Source organism: Euprymna scolopes, chromosome 8 (genome assembly GCF_053919585.1).
Source record: "Euprymna scolopes isolate OS-2025 chromosome 8, ASM5391958v1, whole genome shotgun sequence".
Taxonomy (NCBI): domain Eukaryota; kingdom Metazoa; phylum Mollusca; class Cephalopoda; order Sepiida; family Sepiolidae; genus Euprymna; species Euprymna scolopes.
In genome coordinates, this window is record NC_136489.1 from 46,189,505 (window position 1) to 46,204,324 (window position 14,820).

Consider the following 14,820-nt stretch of genomic DNA (forward strand, 5'->3'; position numbering starts at 1 on the left):
AGTTGGTTTGAAATCTTTTATATTGACAACAAAAATATCAAAATTAAATACGCGTCAATCGGTACTTGCAAAATTAGTCACGCGAAGAGAATTCGTTATTGAACATATACGTAAGAGTAAGCGAGGAAAGGTAAGTACTTTATCTCCCCCTCTCTCTCTCTCTCTCTCTCTCTCTCTCTCTCTCTCTCTCGTCCTATATCTATACTCCTATGAATTTTACGTTTCTAATTTTTGAGATGAGGATTGGTTATATGTATTATTAGATCTGTCAATGTCTTGGAATATTCTGCTCTATCCATTAACACTGTAGCATTGCCTTTGTCTGCTGGTAGTATTATGATATCATTGTCACTGCGTAGGGGCTTGATAGCCAACACTTCTTCCTTCGAGAGGTTCGGTTTTGGAGGCTTTGATTTCTCGAATGCCTGTCTTACTTTCCACCTTAGTTCATCTCCTTGTGTTTTGGGTTTATTCAAGTCTGCCTCCTCTATTGGAGCTATCATATCTTAGTATGGAATTCGCTTTATGGTTGTGGCCAAGTTGAGACCTTTGTTTAACACTGATTCCTCAGAGAAAGTTAGCTGACGTTTACTTTGGTTGACAATGGCTCTTATTTGTGAATGGTGGACCTGGTCTTACGTCCTTAGCTTTTAGATTTTCGAATTTCTTTATTTGGCGAGACTTAACCACCTTAAATTCTTTCTTATAGGATATGTCCAGATATTCTTGGATGCGGGTTTTGTCATCAATCTGAGATATACTCTGCAGGAATGGGGTAAGGTTGTTTGGAATGTTGGTTTGTAATTGATGTTTCTTCAACCGACTGTTGTAGATTATGTCTCGAACGAGTTCATGTCCTACTCGTGTTGCGACCTTTTGTGTCCGTCTGGAGCTGACTTGTAGTTTCAATGTTAAGCCTGGTGGAATTTGTCTTTTTTTTTCTTTTTTTTTTGTGTGTGTGTGTGTGTGTGTGTGTGTGTATTGATATTCACATTAAACCCCCCTTTTTCCTATTTATTAGTATTCATTTGCTTCCCCACGAAATCAAAATGTGACACAAGGTCGTTTTTAATGTGGGGAAAACCAGCCCCCCCCCAAAGGCAAAATGGTATTCTGGTAGGGACCAAAAATAATAATTGTCTCAGTATAGAGGGTTTGCCCTCCATTGACCGAGACAAATTAACTTAAGTGTAGCATCTGCAGAACAGATACTACACTTTGAGATATTAAATCTTTTATTCAGGCACAAAAGTTCAACATGAACAAAAAACTTAGGCATAGAGCCAACTAAAAAGGGGGGAATATGGAGGTCGTTGGTCATCCTTGTCACTCTAGAACTAAACAAAAGTTTCTCTTAGCTAGTATCTTCTTCCACCATAATACCGCATTCACCCTTTCGTACTGGGAGTCGTCCTACTTAGCACCCAATTATTACAGATATTCTACATGATTTATACTTGCATAAAAAAGTTATAGTAAATATAAACCTTTTCCTATATATATTTTATGTACGCGTGTATGTATTTGTTTAAAAAAATTTGCCTACCAAACTCCTCTGTCAGTTTTTAGTTTGCAGACATGAAACTTAATTATAGTATTCGACCCATACGAAATTTTATATTTGGGGTTTAGCCGGGGTAAATCTGTGCAAAAATGTGAAAATTAAAAAAAATATGGAATTTGCCAGGTGAAGGTCGAACGATGGCATTAAGAATATGCATGCGTAACGTAATTGCTCCATGTTTTAATTTTTAGCCATGCAGCCAACATTTTTTCATAGCTCATAAAATAAAAAACAGTAAATCGCAAGCTAAACGTTTTGGTTTCGATTCTCGGTGGTGGTGCACGAGTCATTTTTTTTTTCTAAACGCTTTTTAAATCATTACTATACATTGGGTCCAATGTCTATATAAATAAAACAGTAGACGTATGTGTAATGGTTTATAATAAGTAAAATCTTTGTTTGGATGAATAAGGCGTACGGACATATATCGGCAAGTTGAACAAATAAATAAATTTATATAAATAAAATAGTAGATGTATATGGGTGTGTATGTCTGTCTGTGTGTAAAATATTTAACAGATAAACTATTAAACTACTGGTCACATAAAACTGAAATAAACAGGAAATAGTAATCATACACCAACAATGGTATATAAAGAGTGAAAGCTTTGTTTGGATGAACGAATAACGCGTACAGACGTCGGCAAGTTGAAATGCAAACTGTTCATTTCAACTTGCCGAAATTTCTATTAATTTACGTATGCGTAAACTAATCATAGCTAAAAGTAGTTCAATTTTATAAATTTGTTATCTGTCTGTCGGTTTAATCCAAACGATAGTGAAGGGGGCTAAAGGTTTAAATAAGATTACGCGGCTGGAGAGCTGATTGTTTTAGTTTCGATTCTAGCTAATGGCACCGAAGTTATTTTTTATTACCTTTAAAAGCTCTACTACATATTAGATATAATATTAAATTGACTCTGTAATAATAATAAATTAATATGTTAAGCATTCTTTAGGATCGGGCAAAGTCGGGCGCCCTCTGTTAGTAATATAATAATAAATACGAAATCTGCATTAATCAAAATAGCATATTTAAGCGTATTTTACGAACGGGGAATGCCGGGCGGCATACTAGTATATATATATATATATATATATATATATATATATATATATATATATATATATATATATATATATATATATATATAAAGCTGGACGTCTGTGTGTTTGTGTACACGAAAAGGCTCCTATATGGTTTACTATTAAACTGAACTGTCTACATAGAGCGATAGAAAAGAAAGGATAAAAAATGGGTATGCTTCATTTTGAACAGGGGTGGTTTATAAAAATTGTGGATTCTGCGTACGCGCCTGCATCTTAAAGAATGGAAATAAAAAACTAAACAAAAAAACTTTTCCAATAGTTTTTTTATATAGATGCGCGTAAGAATCATTTGATAAGTATGTTTCAATTCGAAGACAGATGGTATGATAAAATTCTGACTGTGTGTTTTTGTCCCCTTTAAGTAAGTGATTTTTTTTAAATATCAAAGTTATTTAAAGGAGTTTCGTTTAACTCTTCCATTTTTTATCATAAATTATTTGAATATTGGTCAAATCCTATTTCACTCATCTAAATTGGTTTCGACAATATTTCCAAAGAACTTATTTCACTTAAACTATATTTTAGTAAAAATAATAAAGACTATTTATATTATATATGGTGAATCAGTTAATATTATTAAATAAATAAAACAAATAATGAGGTAGAAAGAGTATTCCAAAATAAAACGCAAGGTCGATTTTATGAGATATAAATGAAGATTGTAATAGGCAAGAATTACCTTAGTCGAAACGGATTTAATTTCTGACTGATGAGGAAAGAGTAGATGCTGAATTTTTAATTATTCATTCGAAAATAAAATTAAAATTCTTTTTTCCATGATAGATACTACACTTGGAATTATTCATTCACAAACACATTTTATTTACAAATATTTTTTTTTATTTCAAACGCAAATAAATGGAATTTTTTTTTTTCGAAAATGTTTTTAGAGTTTGATTGATCGAATGAAAATTTATTTTTTTAAGTCAAAATAATTTAGAAATACAAAAACATTTTGTTTTGGTTATAGTCCTTTCATTATATATCGCTTGACTCAAAATCATTTTTAATAGATGTGTGTATTTTTGTCTTTGTTATTACAAATATTTTTTTTATAGAATCACTCTCGTTAGAATTATTTTTTCATGATAAACACCCCATTTAACGTTAAAGCAGCCACCGAGAAAAAAATTTCGAGTAGTTATTAATGCAGATAAAAAAAAATTCAATGAGCATGTTAGGCGATTCAATTTATTAACATGTAACGAAATGATATCTTTTATGGTCAATGAAAGTTTTGGTAATAGAGACACAATTCTTCATTCAAGAGATAACACGCTGAAACGTTTATGTGAAACTTACAGATCTTATGATAACCTTCAATATCCAATACTATTTGTATATGGAGAAGATAGATATCATTTGGGGATTCCATAGTGTAGAAATACCACAAAACAAGTTTGATGTATGGACTTTTATGTGTGCATTTATAACCAAAGGTAATTCCTTCAATCATTTTCACTGAAGTCAAAATCTCTTCAACCAGCTTGCAGTTGATATGTTTGCAGAAGTCGAAGCAGAAAGACTTTTATAGATAAAAACTCATCAAAACAAGCTAAGAGTAGATTCCTATATGCATCTCAAAGATCATATAAATAACGAAAGGCAATGGAGGAGATATAGGTCAGATATGCATTTTATCTCCTGGCTTCACAGGTAGACCACGATATATGCATGGAAGGACTCAAGATGCAATGACATGTCAGAAATTATGCAAAACCATAGCTTTTTTTTTTTTTATCACATCTACTTCAAATCCAAAGCGAAAGGAAATTCAAATGAACTTTTCCCTGGACAAACATACACCAATCGACAAGATATATTGGTTAGAGTATTCCGCTTGAAGATAATCAAAGTGATGAATCTGATAAAGAAACCAGAATTTTTTGGCCAACTACGATGCTACATGTACACAATTAGGTGGCAAAAGAGAGGCTTGCCTGATGCACATATATTATTGAGGCTTACCAGAAAAATCAACTACAATCTAATCGATTCCATTATATAAATTGAGTTATCTGATATACAAACTGATCCAACCTTATTTCAAGTAGTAAAGAGTCATATGGTGCATGGGTCTTGTGGCGATATCAATAGAAATTCACCTTGCATGGTTGATGGCCAATGTACAAAAAGATACTCTAAAAACTTTCTATTTGAAACTTAGTTTAGTGAGGATGGTTATCCCCCTTATAGGAGAAGATCGCTTGAAGATGGTGGCTTTGAAACTATGGTTGCTACACATGGAGTTTTAGGCAAACTTTGCCGGTTATTCCCAGGCGAACTAAAGCAGATGATTTGAAAACATGCTTACAATCCTCAGTGTTGTGGAAACATGCCAAACGTTTAAAACGTTCTACAAATATGAGGGCACATTTCCATGGAGATTTTTTGTCTGGACAATTTGCTGATGCCATTTTGAATCTTAAAGATGGAAGACTGAATATGGATTGGAAAGTTGAAATACATTTATCAAATATCCACCTTAGTTAACTCAGTTGAAGAACTAATCGAAACGGGTTTTCCATCATTAAATCCAAATTTTACAAATCCTGATTGGTTGTGTGAAAGGCAATTATGGCAGCAAAAATATTGCAGTGAACAATTTGAATGATAGACTTGTGAAATTCTTGCCAGGAACTGAGCATAATTATAAATCCATAGACTATCGTAGAATATTCTGAAATAGTCAATTATCCAGTTGAAGTTTTTAATTCCCTCCAGCCAAAAGGTACTCCTCATCATTGTCTTTGATTGAAATTAGTTGCTCTGGTCATACTTCTGCACAACCTCTCACCACCAAAGTTATGCAATTACACAAGACTCGTTATCAAGAAACTTATGAGAAATATTTTAGAGGTGAAGATGTTTGTATCCATCAAATTCCTACCAGATAACCTCATTAAAATTATAGCTAATGCTGACACACACTGTAAGACCAACTCTTATAATAATCTACAATAAATGAAAGGAAAACAGATTTTAATTATTATTTTTTTTCTTCTCTGTCTTATCAGTTACTAAGATAATAAATATATTTCCAAAGTATCGATATAAAACTTCGAAATAGCATCACTTTAATGGGAATTAGACGTAACTACGAGAATGAAACGTGTTTTAAAAATTATGTTTATTTATATTCAGTTCTAATTGATACTTTTTCTGGGAGGGGTGGAGGTTCAATCTTCGATGCGGACGATACTAAAAATACAACTGTAGATTAAATAAGACTTGTATTCGCTCATGGCTGACTGAATAATTAATTTTCTCGATTAAAAAAAGAGTTGCGTTCGAAATTCTGTGCAGATTCTCAAGTTTGATGGAAGATTACTCAACTCGACAAGATACACCTGATCAAGTTTGGAGATTACAACGGCGGAAACGTTATGAAAATAATACTCAAAATGTGTAAAGTAGTCAGAATAATCCAAATAATATGAATTATGAATCCTCATCTAAAAATATTCAGAAGCATAAACTAATTTAACCAATTTGTACCTTAAGAGTTGTCAGATTCCACACTATCGATTTATCCACTCTTAAATGAGACAGATTCTTATAGATTTACCGCTAAGTTTTGTAATTTTTTATTGTTGATGTATTATTTATGATGGAAACGCAAACAAATCGACGTAAAGTCTGAAATTTCTAATCATGTCCGCACAATAGATAACAGAAATATAACTAATTGAAGATTAATTTATGCTAATCTGGTTTCAATAATAAAAATTGACATATAACCAGGCCGTCTCCCGTCCCTAAACGCAGGGACTAACCCTAGGTCCCTGTGGCTACACTTTTATCTTCGTCTAGTGATCGACCTTTCAATATGTAACTAGAGGCTTACATGTTACTGGAACTACCGCCCTGATGCTCTAAGTACACAAAATGCACACGACCCTGTCTGTACGACAATACTTTTAACTCGTGGGTTGGCCATCTCTTGTCAGACGCTATAGTTGTGTTCTTCCTATAGAAGTGGTGAGTGGCTTCTCTCAGCTGTAGCTTGGTATCGGGTTCAGAATAGATCCACAATCAATGACAACTCAAATGTCATTTTTTAGAACAGTTGTTTGATCGTAGATAAAAGAAGAGATGGGCGATTTACTAGACGAAAAACCAGGCTTTTTATCAGAATGAGTGGCCTGATGAAATTCGAGAACGGTCAGAACTCGTGTATCTTAATAGACACAACTTAGAGTTAAGCTAAGCGTGAATGCCCTTTATAATGCCAACCTTGCACAATGAGATAAATATGTTTTGTGTTCTTTGAATTTTTTTTCACTCGCTGCACGAAAATTGTAGAAAATTACCCTCTTCTCTCGTGTCTTTCCCTGGAATGTGAGAGAAGAAGAAGAAGAAGAAGAAGAAGAAGAAGAAGAAGAAGAAGAAGAAGATCAATGGGAAGGGAAAAGGAAGAATAGAGAAGGAATAGAAGACAACGAAGAAAAAGAGAAGAAGGGCGATAATAATAATAATAATAATAATAATAATAATAATAATAATAATAAGAAGAAGAAGAAGAAGAAGAAGAAGAAGAAGAAGAAAGAAAGAAGATGGGGAAGGCAAAGCAAGAGGAAGGAGGAAGAGGAAGAAGGCGAGAAAGAAAATTAAGAAAAAGAAAAAGAACCGAAGAATTAAGAAAAAAGAAACGCAGAATTAAGGATGAAAAAGAGAAAGGAGGAGTAGAAGAAGAAAAAAAGATGATGAAGAAAGGAAGAAGTGAGCAAAGGAGGGAGATGTCTCCAAGGCTTAACTTATATAACTTACAATATTAACTTGATCCTCACATCAAATTTCAGAAATTTTACCTTTGACCTGGGATTAGCTTAACTTAAACTCTAGTTATCCATGTACGTGCACTTTTACGTGTCTCAACAGTTTTATGTAAGTAAATATACAGCTTAATATATCAATGCAGACCACCCGTCTTTTCAGTCTGGGCCTCGTCAAACAAGAAACGAATGAAAATAATCTAGGTTGCTCAAAACACAAAAATGCCTCAGTTTAGTCTCGATGCACAATGGATAGTCTACGAAAGAGTGTCTATGATGAGTCTACAATTAAGCAAGGGTTGCACAATGTGCAACTGCGTCTCTCCTGAATTGGAATTGCTTTAGTCTATTGGTAAGGAGTAATATATTTTTACTGTGGAGTACTCACTTATCTAGAACCAAAGCCACCCGAGAGAGACACGGCATTGCCCGAAATTGAATGATGATCAACGAATGTTTCACACTCCAATATTTTTATTGTCATCAAAATCGGTGAAATCGCCTATTTTTGAATAAATCGATTGATTGCCTGCTCTAGTCAGGGACCCATCGCGGTGCACCGGGGATTGGGGTGGGGAAGCTTCATATGTATCTTTGCAGTGACTTTGTCCATAGTATATTTTAGTTTACATAGCACTGTAGATAACGTACTGTTGATTTTATAAATTATTTTATATATAATGGCTTGAATTAAAGTTTAAAATACAAAAGTCAAGTATTATGCTTAAATTGCGCATTAAACAGAAACGTTCATTTCTATCATATCAAAAAACCCGACTGTGGATTTTATAAGCCTGGCCTTACAGTTTGTGCGTTGATAATGGCTTGAATTTAAGTTTAAACTGCAAAAAATCAAGTATAATAGTTCAATTGTGCTTTAAACAGAAACATTTATTTCGAACGCGCTCTTGTCATATTAAAAACATACTGTTGGTTTTATATGTCAGGTCTTTCGGTTTGTCTCGTAAGAAAACTTCTCAAATATACTTATTATGTTAGGCTGTGTAAGGTGGTAACTTTGTTGAAAATTGTCTGTTTCTTCTTTCATCAGATTATTTTTATTATTGATTATCGATACTTATCGAAAACATTCTGATACAAAACCTAAGAACACTGCTAATACCTTCGTGTGAAATTTCATAAAAATCGACTCAGCCGTTTTCGAGTCCATAATGAATGAACACACACACACAAATCACACACACAAAAACACACACACACAAAACACACACACAAAACACACACACAACACACACGTAAAAAACACACACACACAACACACACGTAAAAAACACACACACACAAAACACCAAAAAAAATACACACACAAAACACACATAAAAACACACACACAAGTACACACAAAAACAAACACACACACAAAAAACGCACACACACAAAAACAAAAATACACACACAAAAAAACAAACACACACAAAACACACACACACACACACATAAAAACACACACAAAATTCATTTTAAATTATGGTAGAGATTAATGCCACATCTGGGCTCCAATCAGTATCCTCTCCCTCTTGGATAAAACGCACGACTTTTGATGAAATGAAAGACGTGTAAGGTAACGATGTCCAATCCTATGACCTTGTAAAACGCTGAAGAACAAGGGAGAGAAACAAGTAATGGCATAAATGTTTGGGTCATTTTAGGTCAGGAAGCTAATTTATTCAGACAGCACAATCTGGTAGCACCAGTGAAGTAAAAAAAAAAAAAATGTAGAAATGAGATATAGAAAAAAAAAAGAGAAAATAAGAATTTCTTAAATTAAAACAATAAATAATTATAGGAAGGAGTCGCCATGAAAGAAAAACATTAATTTTTCTCTACAATAAAACCAAACAACAACATGAAGAAGAAAAAGAAAAAAAACGAAAGTAGAAGAAAACTTAAAGGAGGAGACGAAAGAAAAACAAAGAGACCGAAGAGAGATTATCAAAGGAAGAAAGCCGAATAATACTCGGTAGGATAGGAAAAGAAGAAAAATAGATTCTAAGGAAAGAGAAGAAAAAGAAAGAGAAGGAACAAAAGAAAAAGAAAGAGAAAAAGAAAGAAATGAAAAATATAACATGAAGACGAAAATGATTATGAAGAAATTTGATGAAGAAAAAGACAAGGAAGTAGAAGATGGTGATGAGGTAATGGTGAAGAAGACATGAGGGAGGAGGAAGAGGAGGAAAAGAATTAAGCACCGATGATGATGATGATGATGATGAGGAGGAGGAGGAGGAGGAGGAGGAGGAAAAAAGAAATTCGAAGAAGAAAAAGAAAATAAGAAAGATGACGAAGTACAAAAAAAAACCTAGAGTCAAAATGAAATCAGACGAAACTAAACCCATAATTTGTAAAAAAAAAAAAAAAAAAAACAGGACAGGAAAAAAAAAGCTGAAAATGGTGGCTTATTTTTCTTTCCTGTATGCGCAAATTTATTCAACATCGTCCACAATAACGGAGTTTTTCGTTGTAAATTACTAAGATAACCGACGATTGTCATTGAAATCTGCTTGGTAATCCCCTTTTGCTGACTTGCCTCTTCGATAGGTTGTCTCTGTAGCACCTCCTCCAAACGGTGTCTCCACTTTCTATGCATATATGACTCACCCGTTAGGTTTGGGCGTGTTTCATTTAATCGCATCATCACAAGTAAATAAAACACCAAAAACCTCGTCGTTAACATTGTGGGTGTCGGTCATTTTAGGAAGTATCGCATATACTTCATCTATTGAACGATTACCACCCCTTAATTTTTAGGCACAAAGGTATGTTTTTCTTTACGTCACCCATTTCACTTGACGAATAATCCCTAACATTTAGCTGTGTTAATTCTTTTTTAAAATCTTTTCCACCCTAAACAAGTCATATTGCCACTGTGACATAAGAGGCTACCATTTGAAATCCTGTCTAACATTGAACTGTGGGTAGTTAAATGACGAGATGTCTGTTCATTTAAACTTTTGCGGGTTAGTACAGTCAGGAAACAAGGAAACAGAGAGAGTATTCCCTAGTCTAGCAGTTCGGGGAAGAAACGATTAGAGTAGAAGGCTTTCCAGCACCTAAAAACTTCAACAAAACAGTGAAGGGGTAAAATCTTGCTGTTTGTCGGGGGGCACGTGCTCTGAGTTTATAAGAGCACATTTCAATAAAGTACTTGTAAAGAAGGCATATGGATGAAACAAAGCGGCGATGTGACAGTGGTTGGAGCTTGATTGATAGTCCTCGACCAATTTGATTGGAGATGTAATATTGATATTTCAAATTTTTTTATCTTTTTTTTTTTTTTTTAGAAATCGACATTATTTGGCTGAATGCAAATTTATTCATTTATTCATAAAATTATGTATACTAATTTGCTAACATATGTCCTCTAATTTTACATATTAAATATCATTAAAATCATAATATTGGATTCATATTAATAACCACTTTTTTCAAAACATCAAATAATTTTCAAAATATAAAATTAGTTAAAATATTTTAGCTAATTAAGATAAAGAAAACAAAAAGTAAAAAACAACGTGGAGTTTCGAATTTAATTTAAATCAATTAGCCTTATTAAAAGTATTTTAACTGAAAAATAAATTATAAATATAGCAATTAATATAACTAAAAAAATAAGACTCGAAGAAATTTAAATATAATAAAAAATAAAATCACAAGAGAAATTTAAATATAATAAAAAATAAAATCACAAGAGAAATTTAAATATAATAAAAAATAAAATCACAAAAGAAATTTAAATATAATAAAAAATAAAATCACAAAAGATATTCATTGAGCTTGGACTTTTACCTTTATTCAGGAAAGTCAAAAAGTACGACTTTTTTTTTAAATTAACGCTTTTAATCTATTATGATTAGTATATAGTCATTGATTAATATTTTAAATCAATTATTAACATGTATATGATTATTTATATCAATTTTTTATCTATCTATATATCTATAAAAGTGAACGTGTGTGTGTCTGTGTACATTTCCCTACGCAATAACTCTGTCAATTTTTAGTTTACAAACTCGAAATTTGATATACAGGGTACTGAGATTTGGGAAAATCGATGTGATCGGTTTTTGGCCAGAAATTTGGCGATTAAGGGGTCAAAATTCAACGATTTGACCTTTGAGAACTCTACCAAACTCCTCCGACAATTTTGGGTCTACGCATTTGAAATTTTAGATATAGGTTCCTTGGACATGGATCTAACTTAATAACTTGATTTGAGCCCCCCCCCCAAAAAAAAATTTAAAGGGGTCATAATAGAGGTCAAAGTTTAAAAAATTTACCTCTGCGATCTCTTCCAAATTACTCAAACAATTTCTGGTCTAAATATTTGAAATTTTACATAAAGGGTATTCAGAGATAGGGTAAGCTTTTTTCATCAGTTTGGGTCGAAAATTTTTAGTTACCAATATATAAATGTATGTATGTAAGTTTGTTTGCATATCTGCCTTAAACTTTCAATAGAGGGGACGGATTTTACCAAGCTCAGTATCGTTTTAAAGTTCGACCTTTCATACGACAAATATCGAAAAATTGGCTAAAAACATTAATATCTTCCCCTTCAACTAGGCACTTTTTTACAGGGGGGGGTCACTTTTTCCGCCGATATTTTTGAAAGTTATCCTCTCCTTTAGATTGTCTAGCTTTAACTTTTAAAAAATGTCGCTTCCGATTTGACGCTGATTGTAACAGCATAAACGTTAGATTTTTATCCCGTTCTTTTCCTCCTTTACGGTACGGGTTCGAGCCTGCCTTCCAACTACCAATTTTTCTTTTTGCTCAACATACACATCCAAACACCTGGGCAACGCCGGGCTGAAATGCTAGTATATATATATATATATATATATATATATATATATATATATATATATATATATATATATATAATGGCAAGTTAGCATGATTCTAAAAGTAAGATATAAATTTCATTGCTTCAAACAGACCGATATTTTATTTTTACTAGCCAATCATTTGCGAAAGTTTTCGACGTGTATTCTTCATACAGAATAAATAAATTACATTCGATTTTATCAAATACATTTTCTTTCCGACCCAATTAGTACATTAGCATACATTGTGAAAGATTGACCATTTAATTTTAATTGATAATCAACAAAGATGAGTGTCCAAATAAGATTGTTAAAAAATCACGTTTAGCATTCTTTTTTACATTACGTTTTAAGTATTTAATTCAAACACTCACGAGGAGACAAATAAGTTTTCGTAATCGCATGTTATTTTTCAGGAATTAATTTCTATTTCAGCCACGTGAATTCTTTTCAGTTGAGGTTGTACACAATTCATTTAAAATTGATTTAAAAAATATATAAATAAATCAATACAGCTTAAATTCCGGAACTGTATCGGCGCCCGGCATTGTCCGGTCGTAAAATATGCTTAAATTTAAATATTTTCATTTATCCAGATTTCGTATATATTATTATATATAGAATCTATTTTCTATCGATTTTTCATATGATATTGTAATCAATGTCTAGTCGTGATTTCAAAAGTAAAAGAAAATATAACTTGGGTGCTATCAGCTAGAATGGGAACCAAAACTGATAGCAAAACTATAGTATTAATAGCTAATGACGTTCCACTGGACCATCGTTACTCGGATATGAAATTATAAAAATCAAATAACATAAAAGTACAAAATGCATAACGATTTGCGCATGCATCTTCAGATTTGCTTTGTTCTAAGCAGAATAAATGCGAGTTACTGAAGACGTCAACGAGAAACAGCATATCATTGCTAAACGTGATTACATGCTCTATAATCACAGGATTAGCATTCCAGTACAACCCTGTTGATGAATATGGTCTGAGCCGCCATTCAGGAGAAACAAAAGGAATCTGTTGTGCTACCAGAAAATTTTGTACTTGTGCAGAATTTGAACCAGACGTGACTGACTGGGCGTTCGGCTTTGCTCGGAGCACAACGTCATGCGTTCGGGCTTGACTGTAATCTGACGTAAGACGTCAACCAATATGCGGCAAATAAGCAAACGATCCCTGGGGAAAATATTGGAACAAAAAAAAAATCATTGAATTAAGTAAACAACACACCCTTAAACGATAAATAATTTTACACAAGATAAATATCTCTACTAAGATCAACAGCCAGTTGCAAACGCCAGCAGCTTCTCAACAGTTATCTTTTCGAGTTTATATGGAGACAGAAATTTGGTAATGATCCTCTTGTCTCCATCTTAAACCATATATCAGAAAGCTACCCGGTTGGCGAAGTTTCTTCGACATCCGCTGTTTTTTCTCACGCCACTTTAGCATCGGCTGATGCGACCTTAGAAAAGTCTACGTAATAAGGGAATATGCCGGCTGCCTTAATTTAACTTAATTTTTTTTTAATTAGTTGCCCAGCCCCACAGAAAATATATTCATAAAAAAGAAAAAAATGTTTGAAAAAGTTTACTTTGCCTTAATTAAAAATTTAAAGAAAGAAAATGAATATATATATATATATACTTGTATTGCATGTCTGGTATTCTGCACAACTACTTGTCCATCACCCCCTCACTCATCCACCCTAACTGAAACTTTTAAATAAAATAAAATGAAATGACAGCTCAAGCAAAAGTTACGTTTAAACCAGGACCAAACTCAAAGAAAACCAACCTGCCTCCTCCCTTGAGGCTTGCATTTACTAATATCCGCGGGCTTAGAACTAACTTAGATGATGTTGAGTCATTTCTCCTTGTAAACACCCCGGATATCTTAGCATTAAGTGAAACTAACCTTCACTCCTCCATACCCTCTAACCACTTTAACATGCCTGGTTATCTCCCACTCTACCGTAAGGACTCGGACAGACATATGCATGGACTTGGAGTCTATATTCGAAACACCCTCCCCCTAACTAGAGAAATAAAACTAGAATCAGAGGGCCAGGCCTTTATGTGCTTCAGACTAAATATGCAACACAATATTAGCTACTTGTATTTTCTCTACCGCTCTCCCTCAAACCAAGACTGTACCCTAATAAACAAAGTCTCAGACAGCATAGATATAGCACTCTCCCTCGATACTAGCGCACAAATACATGTATTTGGTGACTTCAATGTCCACCACAGTAACTGGCTAGGATTCTCAAATCACACAGACGTAGCTGGTAGCGCCACATATAGCTTCTCTATATCTCATTCCCTATCTCAATTGGTTACATTTCCGAAACGTTTCCCAGACCAGCACGATCAACATGCCTCACTTCTAGATCTCTTTCTGACAACAGTTCCCAATGACTGTACAACAAATGCCCATAGCCCACTCGGGAATGCTGATCACGCTGTAATAATGGTAGAAATCAGCCTAAATTCTCGCCCTAAAACTGAA